Source organism: Panthera leo, chromosome F3 (genome assembly GCF_018350215.1).
Source record: "Panthera leo isolate Ple1 chromosome F3, P.leo_Ple1_pat1.1, whole genome shotgun sequence".
Classification (NCBI taxonomy): Eukaryota; Metazoa; Chordata; class Mammalia; order Carnivora; family Felidae; genus Panthera; species Panthera leo.
In genome coordinates, this window is record NC_056696.1 from 42,260,880 (window position 1) to 42,276,841 (window position 15,962).

The 15,962-nt window shown below is 52.3% G+C and overlaps 1 protein-coding gene across 6 annotated transcripts in view; it reads left to right on the forward strand.

Moving 5' to 3' along the window:
- The first annotated feature begins 2,321 nt into the window (after positions 1-2,321).
- Positions 2,322-15,962, forward strand: part of ATP2B4 (ATPase plasma membrane Ca2+ transporting 4) — a 98,372-nt gene continuing 84,731 nt past the window's right edge. For 2 of the 6 annotated variants that reach the window (XM_042926243.1, XM_042926242.1), the window contains exon 1: positions 2,323-2,819. The gene's annotated coding sequence lies outside the window, so the exon portion shown is untranslated. The other 4 variants (XM_042926237.1, XM_042926240.1, XM_042926241.1 and 1 more) reach the window with 3 other exon arrangements.

The window sequence follows — 15,962 nt, forward strand, 5'->3', positions numbered from 1 at the left end:
AGCCATGTTCCCGGTCTGCCCATGAATCCCAGCCAGCCAGAGGTGGGACACACCTAAGATCCTCTTTGGTGGCACCTCCCCAACAGGGCCTATCTCCCTGGGATCCAGGGAGTTTGAAGAAAGGATCTTGCCTTTCAAATACTAACTGGCTATGAACTGGCAGCATGTTCCAGCCCCCACCTGCCAGGCGGCCAAAGTAGACTTCTCCTTTAATGGGACCACACATCTGGCCTAAATTGTTACTCCCCCAAGACAAGTTTACTGAACAGTTAGACAATGCTTCCACGCACAGCCACTGCAGAGAAGCTTAAAATATATTTTAATACATTTAAAGCACCATCCTGGAGACCGGCTTTCTCATGATAAAGATGCGACCGAGCGACACTCATTGGGCTTTAAAATGTCAAGTTATTGCAATCCAGCAGGGAGCCTGACAAGCCATTAAATCTGAAGCTGTGTTCGGCTGATTCCTTTCCTCCCATTTCCCATTCCTCCCCCCCAAAATTGATCTGGGCTCCTGAAGCCGACATTTTGGTAGGACTTTCTGAACCGTAACAAGGTATGGTCTCTATCCCTGCTTCTTCCATGGAAATGCCCTGGGGAGTGGGGTGGGAGGGCCCAGAGAAGTTGGGAGGGGGGCAGGGAGTGAAAGAGGACACATCTCACCCTTGGTGTCCTCTAAGTGCCAAGGAGGGTGAAACTTGGAAAAGAAGTCCACGGATGGTTTCCATTAGAAGGTGACCCTGAAGTCCCCTCCACACCCCTGCAACGTTCCACCAGCTGGGCTGGAGAGGAGAGGCACGGGACAGGCAGGGGATTATCTTAGACCTGGTTCCCAAGATAGATGGTGATGGCATGGTGGCAGGCAGTCTCCCACACCACATTCGGGAGTTCTAAGCGCTGAGCCCAGCGCAACAAGTCTAAAAATATGTCCTTCCTTTGATCTGTTTAACTTTCCCAAGGTCAGAAATAGGATGCAGATGGGTTACTGAGAAACAGTAGGATAGGAAAATAAAGAGGGGGGAGCGGGGGGAAGGACCCAAATGTTAGGAAATTGGGGAGGATGGTAAAGGCCAGGAGGAAAGTAAACCCTAGGAGTGTAATTCACAAGTTGGTTTCTGCATGTGCAAATGGTTCTTCATCCTGGGGCCGGGAGGACAGGATACAAAGCAGGACAGGTGCAGCCTGAGGGGCTGGTTAGGATCTAAGAGGCTTCTTCCCCAACCCCTGAAGCTCTGGTAGGTCACCTTCTTCACTACACAGTGTACAACTCAAGCCTGTGAAGTGTATGTCAACCTGCCCTCCACAAGCATATGAATACAAATGACGGGTGTGCTGAGGTAGGTGTGGGAATATATCAGTCAATACAGATGTGTTCTGTGAACCAGTTGATGGTGCATGTTTGTACTTGAAAGCCACAAGCAAAATCCAGGCAAGAGCTAGGGGTGGTACTCTTGCACAATGTTGGTGGGGGTGTGGCTGTGGAGGTGTGATTAACAGTTTCTAGGCTGTATATAAGTGTGCGTGGATGTCTGCGTGTGTGCAAATTAAAATGGAAATGTGTGTCGGAGCATGATACAAGAGCGGGAAGGTCCGTGGGCTTTGAAGTCAGTCTGACTTGGCTTTGCATCCTGGCTCTGTCATTAATCAGGTGTGTAACCTTGGTCCAGCCACTGAGCCTCAATTTCCTCAACTCTGAAATGAGGACAATAAGTACCTTCCAAGATGGCTAGGAGTATTGGAAACAATGCCATGTGCTTTAGCCCACACATAGCAGGGCTGAAAAGAGGACAGCTGTTATCAGTGCACTGTGGATGGGCCTCTGGTCGTCACAGAGGCAAGAGGGAGCAAAATATGACCCAGGATTGTGTGTGCGAAGTCTGGGTGAGGAGATGTGTGCTAAGATTTATGGGTAAGCAAAGCTGTGTACCTGTGTGCATCCAAGGCGATTCCTTCTCCTCCAGGGAGCCCCCTTTTCTGCAAGGGTTCGGAGCAGGGCGGCGGGTGGCACAATTTCCGCAGACACCTTGGGCTTCTGGGTTCTGGGTCTGAGTGAGTTAAGAGGTTGAGAGGCCCGGTAGGAGCTGCAGGAAGCCAACCGCCAGCAGAGGCTTCCTTTTTTCCCTCCACCCAGCAACGGTTGAATACCGCCACCCACATCCACTTCCCACCTCCAACCCCCCACCCTTACTTTCCTTCCCACAAGTGACATCAAGGGCAGGGTGGAAACCCGAGAGAGGATTTCTCTCCCTCCATTTCGCCATTCCCCCTTAAGACAAACCAGGAAGCAGCTGCGGCTCCAAATCGGGCCACCTTAACAGTAGAGTAATGGTCTGGCCTCCGGCCAAGCCCCACCTCCGTTCCAGCTCTCGCTCCTCCCCCTTCTCCTCCCGCACTGCTCCGGGAGAGCTGGTGAGCCGGAGTCTGGCCCGAGTTGGCTGGAGCTGTTGCCATGACAAGCATTTTCTTAAGAAAGCTCTGCTGTTGAGACCGTCCAAAGCTGGGGGTTGAGGAGGGGAGCACGAACTTCCTGGGAAACGATCCCTCCGAAGAGAGCTAGGCCGGAGACACCCGTCCAGCTCCCCTGCACCCATTTTCTTCCAGGAACCTGAGAGGTCCTTCCCTTTGGGAGGGCTGGGGGAGGAGACCCAGCCCACTCCCCGGCCGTAGCTGGAAAGGCAAGAGAGCAAAGCCAGCATCTCTAGCGTGGTTGCCACACTGGGGAGACCGGTGGGTGGTCACCCCCACCCCACCCCGTCCATGGAAACCCGGAGGGAGAGTCCCGCTTGGAGAAGCCCGGATCTTTGCTAGAAAGAGAGGTAGGCTTGCAGAGAATGAATTGAGTCGCGATTTGCAAACTTTGTTTCTTTCTTTGCTCTCAATGGCTTCTAAAAACTCCCTGAATTTCCTCTTCCTAGGCATGTTTTTTGCGACTGGGTTTGGAGTGTGTGTGTGTGTGTGCGCGCGCGCACAGATTTGTCAAATACTGTGTTTCCTAGATTCCGTTCTGAGACACCATATAATCAAACAAGTGATTTCTTTCTCTTTTCCTAGTTTTTGTCATTCCTGGGCTGTGGGGGTAAGGAAATGGAGGGACTGTCTTTTTCACACCCAAACTGAGCTTTTGGAAAAAGCATTTATTTTCCCCCATCCGTTCCTGCCCTCCCCCTCCCCCTTGGCTTGGGAATGAGACGCAGAATGGAAAACTGTTGCAAAAATATTTTCCGCGTCTGTTCCCTTTCTCCGAAGCCCCAAAGAGAGATGGAAAAAAAAAAAAAAAAAAAAAAAAGAAAAGAAAGAACCGAGTAAGAAATCTTCAACAGGAAGGAGGGGCTGCCGTGGGGACCGGCCGAGGGGCTCACTGGGGGGTGGGCGGAGGTCCGAGAAGGAGGGGAATGGGGAAGGGGAGTGCACAAATTAAATTTCTTTAGCTTTGCAGAGAAACCTCAGCAGTTTCTCTGCCGCTTGCAAAACATCCTCAGACTTTCACGTCTATAATTAGCTGTGGAAAAAGCTGGGAGTTCCCTCGCCCCGCTGTTGTTGAGTGTGTGCCGAGCGTCAAGAACCAACTGTATGAGTGTCTCTGAGGGCACCGCCCCACACATCTCGGGTCCCGGAGGAGAGGAAAGAGCAGAGGGTGAAGTTGGAAAGTTTGCAGATCCAAGGCCGGTGCCTGTGGGGCCGGTGAGCGTTGGGCGGCTGGGGGTTGGTCACCGGCGTCCTTGGGAGGGTCCCTCAGCGTCCTGGGCCACTGCGCCCTTGCAGAAGAGCTGGAAATGAAGGCTGGGCTGGTCGTTCCTGCTCTCCTGCAACCCGCTCGCTCCCTCGCATACTTGGCTGGCTCTTGGGGTGGAGGAGGCCGGCTGGCACCCTCCCCAAGGCGAGGCCCGCCTCACCACTCCCCCAGGTCTGCGAAGGACCCACCGCTCCTCTCCAGCAGCGGGGGCGGGAGGGGGGAACGCGGGAGTGGCCTGCGCATCCTGGGAGCGAGTGGGCACTCGGCTGGCCAGAGGCGCCTCCCCCGGGCATTCCTTCCGGACTTACAACAACTTGCAGACGCGGTGTCGGCGCCGGCTGGCCTGGTAGGGGGGATGTCAGATGGAGAAATCGCGGGCACGCAACTGACGCGGCGGGGGAGGGGAAGTGAATCCCAGGCTACAGCGCCATCTCCTCCTCTGGGTGGGGTGTCTGGCAGGAGGCTGCAGATCCTCTCCCTCCTGGAGCTCCTCCTCAGAGATGCCCCTTCTCGCCCTTCCTATACCGAGCCCCGCTTCAGCCCCCTCAGCGCCGGGCCCTCTTTCTCTGGAAGAAAGGGAAGAGAGGGTCATCCAAGGCAGGGACAGGCCGTGGAGAGGGGCCTAGGGGTCCGGACGGACCGGCTGGGAGAAGGTGGAGGAGGAGCAGGACAGGAGGCGGTGGTGGCTCCGATGGCTTAGTGAGCCTGGTTCCCTGTTGGCTAGGGGTGGTGACATGGGGGGCGGGCTCCGGGAGGTGGGTCCTGGACCCCACAGATCAGTGGGGTCAGTCTGGGGTGGGGAGGGAGAGGAAGCACCTGCCCTCTGCCCCAGCTGGTTTGGTTGGAGGGGTGGTAAAGGTGGGAGCTTAGAAACTGGGAAGAAGGAAGCAAAGGACTCTTGGAGGAGAGCTTAAGTGGGGGCCCAGGAAACAACAGGAATCAATTTTCATTTTGAGGCGTTGGATGATTGATCTGACTGCACCCCAAGGGCACCCTTGTCTTCTGATCCAGAAGGGAATGAGGCCTTCCCCAGGGGCCGAGGACCCAAGACAAGATCCATGCCCTTGTTCTGTAGGCAAGGGGGGGCGGAGGAGGGGAGTCCTTTTTTTTTTTTTTTCTCCTGCTGGGGAGCCCTATCCTCCCTGCCACCATCTTGCCGAGGTACAACCTCGAAATCACCAACGCCCCCCCCCCCCCCCCCCCCGCGCGCGCGCCCTTCCATGGCGGGGGCCCATAATCCCACCCTCCCAGCAGTTGGCCTTCCTATTTTCAGTTTTCTGACTAGGGTCAGATTCTGGTGGGCTCGGGGAGGGCTTCTCGCTGAGGAGCAGGTCCCTATTTAGCGCACACCGAGGCGCCTGCCTACCCCTCCCCCCACCCGCTGTGGCCTTGAGTCGCGGGGCGGGGGCGGCTGGGGGCACCTTCTCTCCCTTCCCGCCTTGGCCGCACCAAACCCGCGGCCCCGGGGCCCGAAGCTGCCGGCGGCCCCGCCCCGTCGCGGCCCCTCCTGCAGCTCGGCCCCGCCCCCTCGGCTCCGCGCTCCGGAGAGTACTTTGCTCGGGAGGCGCTCCGAGCCGCCACGGAGCTCAGGTTTGCTGCCTCCCGGCCTCCCCGAGCCTCCGTCCCCTCCCCGTCCGGCTGCCTCCTCCGCGTCCCTGGCCGGATTCAAGGGCAAGTCGACGGAGGCACGGGCTTAGCCCCGGGGCTCCCAGCACCTAGCGCGGTGCCTGGCACGTTCTAAGGTGCTTGGGCAATGTTTGGTGAAAGAAGGAAGTGACATTTGGGGAGATCCTGGGACCGATTGCCTAGCTTGCCCTGTGGGCTTCAGTTCCCCGCCGCACGATGGAAAGCCCGCACCCACTATAATGGTGGGAGGGCGTGGCTGAGTCAGATTTGTCCGATTTCTGTGATCTTGGGTGTCTGAAGAGAAGTCAGAATGGGAACGCCCAGTTAGTTTGCCCGAGGTATGAGTGCTGGAAGACGAAAGCGGTGAGGAGGAGGGCGTGGAGGTCCCTGAGCCATGATAACTGGAGAGCTTCACTCTTCCCCAGCATCGTTGGCTGGAGGGTCTTCAGAGGAAGAGGGGCACTGGGGGCTGCTTGGCTCTGACTCAGCTGCCCCTTGTGGCAACTCAACCCTCCACGGGAAACTGCCACCCTTTAGCTTCTCCCGGTAATCCTCATGGACCCTTTTTCTCTTTTTTGCCTGTGTTCTCTGTCTTGGACCCAGCACCCAAAGACATGGATAAGCCCTGCCCTTGTGGGGCCTTCCAGATCCAGGAAGCTTTGGAAGGAGGAAAGGAAGATGTTCGTTCTGGCTCCCCAGGACCTAAGAGTCGTGTTTGGCTTAGGTTGACCCAGGTGTTCGGTTTGACCTTGAAGAAAAATGCTCTACCCTGGGCCTCATTGCCTTCGTGGAGGAATTCTTCCAGCCCTTTGATGTCTTTCCCCCAGCCTAGCCCTCAGACAGTACTCTTGCCAGCCTGGTTCCCTGCGCCTCGGACTTGCGTTCATTCCTATCATCCGCAAATGGTACTCGGTCAGACGGGGTGATATCCTTTCCCCACTCATTTCCCCTTTCTGTAGAGTGGGTCATAGAAATGAAGCAGGCCCTTGAGCTGGAGTCCCCAAGGCTTGTGTGGAATGTTTGGTGCTTCCTCTTCCAACATCCCTTTGTCTCCTCTTTCCTCTTTCCCTTGTATGAGCCAGTCTTGTTCCACTGGCTTATTTCCTCTGCACATATTAAAAGAGAAATGACAGGGACTTTTGAATTCTGCCTCCACCTGAAGCAAGTTCTCTGTGTTCAGCCCACAGGAATGTGGGTTGAAGAGGGAAACCAAGCAGGATCAAGTTAGGACCAGAGCCAAGGGCTCCCCAGGAGCAACACAGGAGGGGTTCGAACCAATTTGTGTTGGGGAGTGGTGGGTGGGATGGTGCAGAGGCCAAAGGAGAGAAAAGGGAGGTGAGGACTCAGGCGACCAAAGGCCAAGGATCCCTCCTTTCTTCTCCACTCTAGCTCCTCTCTGGCTGAAGTTTTCAGCCCCATCACTTCTCTGTGCTCTGGTTTCCCAAGTATAGAAATCTCTGGGACCATTCACATATGGGGCACCTGGGTGGCTCAGTCAGGTAAACGTCCGACTTCCGCCCAAGTCATGATCTCACTGTTAGTGGGTTCGAGGCCCACATCTGGCTCTGTGTTGACAGCTCGGAGCCTGGAGCCTGCTTTGGATTCTGTGTCTCCCTCGCTCTCCACCCCTCCTCCACTCACATTCTCTCTCTCTCTCTCTCTCTCTCTCTCTCAAAAAATAAACACTAAAAAAAAAAAAAAAGAAATCTCTGGGACCGTTCAGAATGATGAACTGGAATGGAATCAGTGAGACCCCTTTGCTCTTGCCTTTCTGCCAGGTCACTAGGACCAGAGGATCTCGAGGCAGTGTGTTTACTGGTGGGACCAAGGACTCTCAGACTCAGGGAAACTCTCAGCTCAGAACACCTCTAGCAAGATCCACCTAGGTTGCAAAATCAGTGCTCAAAGTGCAAACCGGTACAACTCCTACAGAGGGCAAGCTAGCACTATCTAACAAAACAACATATGCATTTACCCAGCCATCCTACTTCTAGGAATTTATCCAGAAAGTGCACATTCACAGATACAAAAAGACATATGCACAAGGTGATTCTTTAAGGCATATTTGCAACAGGAAAGGAAATCACTGGAAACCACCCAATGCCCGTCTTTAACAGACTGGCTGAATGAACAGGAGTACGGCCACACAGTGGAGTACTATGCAGCCAAAAAAAAGAGTAGGAGCCCTGTGAACTTACATGCTGTGATTTCTAGGATATATATATTTTTAAATATTTACTTACTTATTTTAAGAGAGAGAGGCAGAGAGAATCCCAAGCAGGCCCCACGCTGTCAGCACAGAACCTGACACAGGGCTTGAGCCCACAAACCGCGAGATCATGACCTGAGTGGAAATCAGGAGTCAGACACTTAACTGACTGAGCCGCTCAGGCATCCTGTAGGATATGTTGTTAAATGCAAAATGCAAGATGCAAAAGAGTGCGTGTATAGAGCATGGCACTCTTGTTGACAAAACAGGAGAAATCAGAATACTTTTTGCAAACACACACACACACACACACACACACACACACACACACACACACACAGGATAAACCAGAAATTAATATAAATGGTTCCCTGTAGGGTGAATAGGAACAAGATAGAGAAGATAGAGACGGCAATGAAACTTTACTAATGCTACTATTTTAGACAGTTTTGACTTCTGAACCAGGTAAATAGTTTACCTGGTTACATAGATCCAAAAGAAAGAAAAAAGCAAACCCTACAGCCAACCACAACAGAAACAATGAACCTGAGTATCAGTTTGATTCCTCTACAAAGAAAATGATTAATTCGAGTAATCTTTTTGTTTAATGCCTTGACTCTTAGTGGAATGTATATTCTCAGGGTAAAAAGCACTACCAAAAAAAAATCTTGAACTTTACTCTCTAATTGTGTTATCGGTCATGGTGTTGGCATCATAGATTGGAAACGGTTTTTTGTTTGTTGTAGGATAGATCAGATGAGTATATTGACATCTCTGGAAGTCAGGGTTTTGATCTGGAAGAAGGGAGTCAAAAATACGGAATGGGGGAAGGTGAGGCAGAACCCTGTGATTTTTTATGTATCTCCTAGGTCTGTTCGCTGGAAGGGTCTAGAAGTACTGCTACCCGGTAGCACAGAACACACCTCACGCCCAGATGTTTATTTCTAAATACCACTTGCCCCTAAGAGGAAGCAGTGCTCCATGGAGAAATGGCTGATTCTAAATCTGGGACTGAGAAAGTACACCTCAATCATGTTATGCCAGAAAGCTAGCATGTGCTCATGGCAAAAAGACTCAGGAGTTGGTTTCAAGGGGCTCCCACAGGGCAATTTTGGGACACACGGAACGTTGAAGAGAATAACAGTAATAGATTATAAGACGCTGAATAAAAGATGTCCATTCTGACAGCGAAAGTGGAGCAGGGAGGGAACACTCTTCACACAGGGATGCCAGCTAATGAAAGGTGGAGGCAATAACTTTAAATGTACTAGTTTGCAGCCCCTCATATAGTCACTGGTTCAGGCTGGGCTTGCTAATGAATGACAAAAATCATTAGATGAAAGGTTGATCTCAATGTATCACCTGGTGGATTACTTACTCCTTGCAAAAAGAAAGACCTGTCTTTGCAACGGGGACATCCGGCACTGACTGTCTTTTTTTTTTTTTTTTTTTTTAATTTTTTTTTAACCTTTATTTATTTTTGAGACAGAGAGAGACAGAGCATGAACGGGGGAGGGTCAGAGAGAGAGAGAGACACAGAATCTGAAACAGGCTCCAGGCTCTGAGCTGGCAGCACAGAGCCCAACGCGGGGCTCGAACTCACGGACCACGAGATCATGACCTGAGCTGAAGTCGGCCACTTAACCGACTGAGCCACCCAGGCGCCCGCCGGCACTGACCGTCTTAACCAAGCGACCAAACATCAGCAGTAGTGGGACCACCTGGCGTGAGTTCTTCCTGATGTGCTCTATGTGCAGCCACATCAGCTATAGTCTCGCCAAACATGTGTCTGTGGAGCCTAATGACGAGGAGACCAAAGCCAAATCTAGAATGTGAGCGATTCCACAGGACAACTGATTGAGACTTCAAAAAAGTGAAGGTCATTAAAAGAAGCCCTGAAATGATATGCTTGGGGAGAAGGGCAGGAAGACAGAAACCAGTCTAGATGTAAAGAAGCTAAAGAAACATCATAGCCAGGGGCGCCTGGGGGGCTCAGTCGGTTAGGCGTCCGACTTCGGCTCAGGTCACGATCTCGCGTTTCCTGGGTTCGGGCCCCCGCGTCGGGCTCTGTGCCGAGAGCTCGGAGCCTGGAGCCCGCTTCAGATTCTGTGTCTCCCTCTCTTTCTCTCTGCCCTCCCCTGCTCGCACTCTCTCTCTCAAAAATAATAACATTAAAAAAAAAAGAAACGTAATAGCCAATTGCAATATGTAAACTTTAACTGGACCTTGGGTTAAAAAAAAAAAAAAGACTGTAAGAGACATCCTGGGGACAATTGGACAACTTTTAATACAGATATGAGATGATATATAATTATTGTTAATTGTGGAATATGTCATAGCGGTAATGATAATGGTTTTATAGGAGCATATCCTCGTGCTTAGAGATTATGCAAAAGTATTTAGGGGCAAAGGGGTTTGCAAGTGACTCAGCTCCTCCAGCCCCACACAGCACATGGAGGGACCTTCTTTTTTTTTTTTTTTTTTTAATTTTTTTTTAACGTTTTATTTATTTTTGAGACAGAGAGAGACAGAGCATGAACGGGGGAGGGGCAGAGAGAGAGGGAGACACAGAATCGGAAGCAGGCTCCAGGCTCTGAGCTGTCAGCCCAGAGCCCGACGCGGGGCTCGAACTCACGGACCGCAAGATGGTGACCTGAGCCGAAGTCGGACGCTTAACCGACTGAGCCACCCAGGCGCCCCTGGAGGGACCTTCTTGATGACGTAGTTGCCCCTGGGAGGCTTCCTTCTCTCCCTGCTGCTGTCAGCATTGGGCTTTCCCTTTCCTGGTGGGGGCAGCTGGGGCACAATGGGTCAGCCAGCTGGACCAGGGGCAACAGGTGGGAGCAGGACTTTCCTCACCAGGCCACGGGCCAGCTGAGGAAGCCTAAGAGCTGCAGGCTTCCAGAATCACCCACCTACTTTTCGAGGGGATGCCCCGGGCTGTAAGAGGAGGAATCCACCAATCGCCCTGAGGCTGTTTCTGACCAAGCTTTCGCATCCCTTCTGAATTCTGTAATTTGGTGATTCTGAAAGAACTCGGCAGTCCCTGCCCCAAGCCTTCATGCTTGGGCTAAGCAAGGCCTTCTGGCCCCCCTTCTTGGCAAGGACCGTGTACCAGCTGTACTGTCAGTGACCCAGATCACCATACTCTCCACCCCCGCCTTTCCAGCCTGGTCCCAGCTCTGGAGAGAGATCAGGTTTACAGGACTGCCATTCTCTCTCTCTCTCTCTCTCTCTCTCTCTCTCTCTTTCTGTCTGTCTCTCTCCCCTCCCTGGAAACCCTGGCATGACTCAGGGCTCTTTTCACGCAGGAGGGGGCTATTGATACCTTCATCAATTCCCCTTCTGTCTTGCTAGGGAGCCTGTAAGAGCGCGAGACAGGAAGTTGAAAGGGGGCAGACAGGGCAGAGTTTGTTCTCATGTGCTGCCACCCCTGCCAGAAGAGCATGGGACTGGGAGTCAGAAAACTGGTGACCTGGACTCTTGCCTACTATATGACCTTGACTAAGGTGGTGATGTCTCTGGGCCTTTGTCTCCCCCACTGTAAAATGAAGCCAAGCTTGGACAAAGGCATTTCCGATTCAAGACTCCTTTCCCACAAAGGCGTAAAATTCTCAATGCTCAAACCAAACTCTTTACCTTAGAGTCTAGCACAAGGTAGTAGCCTGTGGCCAAGTTCCATCCCTCTATCCAGGATGACCAGAGGTGGGGAGTCATAAAGGAACCTGTCCTGTAGACAACCACTTTTAAGGTTTCGGAGTAGGACGGGTCCTCAGATTCCCCACCTTACCTGCCTTGGATGTTCAATTAAGAAGTTCTTGCTCAGTATCTCCCGAAGCTAAGATTCTGCTATGTCCTAGGCCAGAAACTAAGAAAGACTGGCTAGAGAGAGATACAGAGGTCCAAGCCTTCGGGGAGTTTACCATCTCCTAGAGAACATGATTTTCCCAGAGTGATTAGACTGCACCACGAACCATACGAAATTGCCAATATGCAACCACTTTTGACCTACAGATGGCTTTTCACATGGTTCAGCCTCGTATTAATATTAGGAAATACTGGAAATCAGTGACTACAGTCAGCGCCGTGGGATAGAGAGACGAGGTCTTCATCCGAACTATGGGTTGGGTTTGGAGAAATGTGGCCAGCTGCTGGGCCAGCCTGTCCTCCCTCTCCATCCAGACTTTTGGCCTTGGAGGTAGACACATTGGCCAAACCCTTGTCCAGACTCTGGGTGAGTTTCTAGCGCTAGCATTTCTGGTAACTGGCCAGGTCAGCTGCCCCTGGGGAGAGAGGAGAGTGCTGTCCATCCGTAGTGCCCTATTCCTGTGCCCTGACTGCCCTGCCTCATATTTTAAGAGCTGAGGATGGAGGGTTGTCAGAAAGGAGGAATTCAGAAATATCCACTCTATTCTTACCCCCCCCCCCCAATCTGGGGGCAGACTAGAGCAGGATGGCACACAGGAAGCCTCATCCGGCACAGGGACACATGACCTGGTGATGCTGGGGTCTGAAGGATGTGAGTAGGAATGTGGAGGCCAGAATTTGGCAGGGATCACCTGGATTTGTTCTTGGAGGAGGTGATTGCCAAACAGGATCTGAAGGAGGAGAGAGGCTAGGTGGAGGAGAGCTTGGGGGAGGGGAGGCGGGTTGGGACGAAGAGCTGAGATGCTGCATCCGGCAGACGGCAGAGGACACTGAGCGTCCTGGAGAGTCAGATGCTCTGGCAGGTGAGGGAGGCCGTCTGCTGCCCCCCACTGGAATGGCTCCGGCCTGTGTCTGAGCCAGCACCCGTGTGGCAGCAGGATGGCGTCTGGCCTCAGCAGCAGCCTGCTGCCTGCCTGCTCTCCTGGTGCTTGTGGACCATTAGGATGCTTTTTTGATGTTTCCTGCCTGCCGTCTGTACCACAGCCTTCTTTGTGGGATGCACTCAGATGACATCTGTCAGCATCTCTAGGACAGACACAGCTGGCATCCACACTTCCAGGGGCTTTCTGACCTTGGTGCAGGGGAGGTCAGTTACCAGGCTTTGGCTGGGGGGCGGGGTGGGTGTTCGTGCTATTGAGCCAGAGCATTTGAGATGGACAGAGTTGGAAAAATGGTCCAATGTATCCTCTTTGGCAAGTGAGAAACCTGAAACCCGGAGACTTACTTGCCCAAGGACGCCAGGCGAGTTTGATAGTTTGATGCTGAGCCAGCGTCAGACCCCACTTCTCCCCACTCCAAGTCAGTGGCTGAGCCTCTGACCCCATCCGTGCAGCACTCGTGACCCAGCTCAACACCCAGCCTCCCCACTGCCCAGTCTCTCTACCCAAGTAACAGGCAGAAGCACCCCAGCCGCTCCAGGGATGACGTGTGGCGTGGTGAGGTCGTGTGATAGAAGCACTTTGGAAGATGCCGGAAACCATAAAAGTGCTGTGCCACGATTGTAACTGCTGCTACCCTTCTTACCAATCTGGGTCATTAGCAGTGAGGAAAATGCAAAGGAGGAGCGCTCCTGCACCGCCCTGATCGCCGTGTAGCTCCTAATGGAGCTGGGTCTCTTCTCCTGGTACTTTCCGCAGCTCCTCCCAGAGAGTGGGCCTGGAGCTGGGAGAAGCTGGGTGATTGAGAGCGGAAGCAGAAGTCCTGGAAAGGGGTGGGCAGAACCTTCCTCCTGCCTGGGTGTCCCCGGCCCTGCCCTTTCACACAGGGTGTGACTCCTCCGAAAGGTCGGAGGAAGTTTGAATGGGAAGCGCTCTGCCCTGTACATCTTCCTCCACCTTCCTCTGGGCCGGGTTGGCTGCCGAGCTCTGATTTGGGAGCGAAGAGGCAGCATGGTGGGGCCGCTGTAATGTGACAGCACAGGCTGGTTTTATTGCTGATGTTATTGCCGGAGCCAATCTGTCATTCATTTGCTTGTTCGTGTATTCGTTTGTTCATCCAACAAACATGAAGTGAGCACAAACCGTATGCCGGGCACTGTGTGAGGATCTGGGGAGAAGTCATGTCTCCAGGATGCAGAGTGGCTAAGAATCACTCCTTTCAGCTCAAAGACAAGTGTCCTGAGCCTGGGGGCCCACGGCAAGCCCTGAATGGCACAGTGTCCCAGAGAACTTGAATCTGTGTCCTTGGAGAACAGGGAAAGGTAACTCCTGACTTTAGAGACATAAGGCCTAGACTCCATACACAATTGAGCTGAGAGGGGCCTTGGGGACCATTGTAGGGCAGCACCGTGTTACCAATGGCTCTATGGCCAGATGGTGAAGGACATGCCCTGGTCCTTTGCCAGAAGAAGCCTTCTCCTGGGCCAAGGCCTGATGCTGAAGCTGGGCAGTCATCTAGCCTGTATATCCGGTCCTTAGGCTGGCATCCCCGTGTTGTCTGACTTTGCAGTCCTCTGTTTACATCCTAGAGCCTCTGAGCCTGATGGGGCAGAGCTGTCCCATTGCTGGGATGCCCAGAAAGGATCTGAATGAAACCCTGGAATGAAAAAGCAAACCTTCCAGAGAAACTGTCCAATTTCTCCTCCCATGCTTCTTCTCATCTCAGCCCCTCCACCCTACTTTCCAGAGGCAGCCTGGTGTCACAGGATAAAAGAGTAGATTTAGAGTTGGGTGGCACATAGGACACAGATCTCTGTTGACCTTCAACTTTCCCGTCCATAACCTGTATATGTTGTCACCTGTCCTGATCTACCCGATGGAGCGTTTTGATGGGCAAACGAAATAGGGTAGGGAGAGCATTGCATCAACACTAAAGTTGCTAGGGCTACAGAAGTGCTAGGTAAGTGTAAGGCTTCTCATTCTAGGGCTTCTGCTCGTCCCCCACTGTTCCTTCTCTCTGCTGCCCAGCCCCTTGACCCCACTACGGAGCCCATCCTTCTCTGTTCTCTCACTGCCCACTCCAGAGGCTGCTCTTCCCTAGGCTCTTCCCTTGCCTAGATCAAGACCCAACACAACGCATCTTAAATAATAATGACAACAGTAGAAGTGATCGTCTGACGTACCATCCATCATGTGCTACATACTAAACTTGGATGATCGCATTTAATATTTCCAGCAGGCAATAAAGTCAACAGCGTCTTCATTTTACAGCTTAATGAAGACATTCGTATAACATAAGGCTGAGGTCCAACCCTAGGCTAGAACGTCTATAGATTTCTTCTCTCCATTGCCAAGTGACGGACTGACAAGAACACGGAGAGATTCGACAGCCTTTATTGAATGTCAACTAAATGCCAGCTGCTTTCACATTATGTCACAACAACCACCTTCTGAGACAGGTGCAGGATTCGTCTTCGACATCATCTGGTTGCAGGAGCAGAAACCCACTCAAAGCAGCAAAAAAGAGTGAAAGGGGGCCTTACTAGAAGTTGACAGAGAAATATCACAAAACTTGGTGGGGGCAAGTGTGGCCCCTGGGGGGACCGTGCTTTCTCTCCGGGGCTGCACGCATTCCCTTCTCTGCTCCCGTGTCCGTGTGCTCAGCACCCATCGTGGTTAACCCGAGCAGTGGGTTCAGCCTCCAGATCCATATGAGCTTCCCTCTTAGCTCTCCAAGTAGATTAACCCAGTCTCTCAGTCCAAAGAGACATCAGGAGATACAGATTCCAGCTTAGGTCCTGTGTGTCCACCCTTGCTCCAATTACCTGTGACCTGCTTGAGGGAAGCGGGGACTAATCAAACATGATGACCCAGGCCTCGCCCTTCCACAGGGGCTACGGGTAGGAGCAGATGTTTCTAGAGGGGACATTCCTTGACCTCAGGTGGTAGGTTCAAACCCAACTGTGCTCTTCACCAAACCAAACTGTCTCCAGGACATTGTGGAGATGATGCCCTGCTTTCGAACTCTGCGAGTTTTCCCGGAATCTGTGGGTTCAGGTGGGCCTGGAAAAATAAGATTGCCATTTGTGAACTCTGTGACGTGCCAGGCATTGAATGTACATTATTTTTAATCCTTACAGCATTACTGCAACATGTTATTGTCCCGATTTTACAGATAAGAAAGCTAACACCCAGTGAGTTAAGTAGCTTGCTCCCAGATCATCATCCAGAGATCATCCAGGCTTGGATCATCCAGGGTTGGGCTAATCTTTGACCCAGGCCTGTCAGACACCAAGACTCATGCCTTCTCTACAATGCAACCCTTACCAAGAAAAAGAACTGTTTTACTTTGATTCAGCTGGAAAGTAGACTCTAAGAGGGCAACAAGGTTCTTCATCTCTTTGTTCTCTGATGTTTCTCAAGCAGCTAGAGTAGTACCTGGCCCGTGGTAAGTTCTCAGTAAAAGATTGTTGAGTGAATTTTACCTTGGTATCTTCTATACTCCTGGGCTCCCCATGTTTAGAGGGGGAAAAAGGGCACATTCTAATCCTTGGAGAATTGTCCACTGAAACACACTGGGGTGACC